This window comes from Tupaia chinensis, unplaced genomic scaffold (genome assembly GCF_000334495.1).
Source record: "Tupaia chinensis unplaced genomic scaffold, TupChi_1.0 Scaffold144426_1, whole genome shotgun sequence".
In the NCBI taxonomy this organism is placed as follows: Eukaryota; Metazoa; Chordata; class Mammalia; order Scandentia; family Tupaiidae; genus Tupaia; species Tupaia belangeri.
The window spans coordinates 2,334,199-2,336,590 of NW_006204286.1; positions in this window are offsets into that span (position 1 = coordinate 2,334,199).

Genomic DNA, 2,392 nt, shown 5'->3' on the forward strand with positions numbered 1-2,392 from the left:
TTTTTCTGATGGAGACTTTAGGAATATATAAATATATGTAATCATGTCATATGTAAATAAGAGACAATTTTACTTTTTCCTTTCCTTTCATTTCTTTTTCTGTCTAATTGCTAAATAAAAGTGGTAAGATTGGGCACCTTTGTCTTATTCTTGATCTTATACAAAAAACTTTTAGCTTTTCACATTGATTTAGATATTAACTATGGACTTGTCACATACGGCCTGTGTTATGTTGAGGTACATTCCTCTATACCTAATTTGTTGGGAGTATTCATGATGAAAGGATGCATAGGTATGTCAAATGCTTTCTCTTTACTTTTATGAACTCTTACGATATGCGAAAAGTATTGTTTTTAATTTTTAAATTATGTCCCTGTTAGGAAATTGAAAAAAAAAATAGAACATTTTTAAAGAAATCAGAGTCTTTCATAATTTCAAAAAACAGGCTTGATTTGCATAGCTATATTTTATTTCTTTCTTTTATATATATAGACATATACATATATGCCTATTGTCATTTTTAATTCAAAATTGAGAATAAACTGGGACCAGCACTTATCATAATGACAATGTCACTGGACTCCCATGTAGTCAGCCATGGTTCACCTGGACCCAGTGGCTTAAACTCATGTTGGGCCCAAGGTCCCGAGAGGAGAATGGAGGAGAAGGGATTGCAGCGTGGCCATCCCCCTGGTGGGTAATTTCTCACTTTCTGTCTCTCTGTCTCTCTCTGTCCTTCTGGCGAGTGCACACTGCACACACCCTATAGCAAAAACCTCTCCAAAAAAATGGAGAATAAATTGTAGATTATGTTTTTTGATTGTTTGTTTGTTTTGAGAGAGATTTTTCTTATAGGGTGCATGTGCTCATCCAGAGAGACAGAGAGCAGGGCGACTGGCCATGCCACAATCCCTTCTCCTCCATTCTCCTACCAAGAGAATGCATGCACATTTGCCCGGTGTAATTTTCAAGCCATCAGGTCCAAGACTCGAACGGTGGTGGATTCGTCCAGCAACATGACTGCTATGCCATCTGCTGGCTCCCTATTGTTGAAGAATATTTTTGTTAAGTTCACAAGGAAGGGCCAGAGATGGTGCAGTGGTTATGTCACTGGACTCCCATATAGCTGACCATAGTTTGAATCCCAGACTTGGTGGCTTGAAAATCACTGCCAGGTGCATGTGAGTGCATGCCCAAGATCCCAGGAGGACAATGGCGGAGCAGAGATTGCAGCATGGCTATCCTCCCTGGGGGTTGATTTCTCACTTTTCCTCTCACTATCTCTGTCTCTCTCTCTTCTCCTGGTGGGTGTGCACGCACCCTAAGGCAAAATCCTCTACCAAAAAAAATGCACAAGTAAACTAAATATAATCTCTGGACTTCATTTTAGTGGAGCTTAGAAACAAGTAGTTAGGAAATTGCAACTTGGAGTATTTAAAAATACATACAGGGTGGCCAGCCTGTGGCCTAATCATTAAGGTGACTAGATCTCACATGGCTGACTGTGCAGTTTTAGTCCTTGACCTGACAGCTTTAAAAACAAGACAGACAAATAAATGTATGTGCCTACTCAAAATCCCAATAGGAGAGTTAAATGGAGGAGAAAGAATTCTGACTTGACCATTCCCCACAGGGGTGTTTTTTTTTTTTTGCTTTCCTTCTTCTCCCCTCTCTCTGTCTTTATCTGGTAAATGCATCACCCTCTGGAAAAATGTAAATATACAAACACACTTTTCTTGTGTATCTCTATAACATTCTGTCCTATAAAAATAAATTTACTTATTTGAGACTTTATTTAAGCACTTAGATAAACTTCAGTAAGTTCATTTCTTTAGGTTCTTTATTTAGTTATTTTATTTATGTACTGCTTAAGTACCCATGAGATTTTTAATGCACGTTGTTAAAAAAAACTTATAGAAAGGAAGCATTAATTTTATGACTTTTTTTTTGTTTGTTTTTGAGAGAGATTTTTTTGCCAGATTGTGTGTGCACTTGTGGAGAGATGGAGGGACAGAGAGACAGAAAGAGAGAAAACACCCCCCAGGGGAGATGGCCACACCACAATCCTTTCTCCTCCATTTTCCTTTCCAGATCTTGGGCACACATACACATGTCCAGCATTAGTTTTAAGTTACTAGTTCCAGGAATCAAACTAGTAAACTACATGGGAGTCCACCAACATAACCATTATACCATTTGCTTGTCCCAATTTCATGACTAGTGTTTCAAAATATGCTTGGGAAGCAAAGGTGACATGGTAGTTAAGGTGCTGAACTCCCAAATGGCTGACCACAGTTCAAATCCCGAACCTGGTGGCTTAAAAATCATGCCTGGCCTATCTGTGTGTGTGTGTGTGTGTGTGTGTGTGTGTGTAAAATCCTGAGAGGAGATA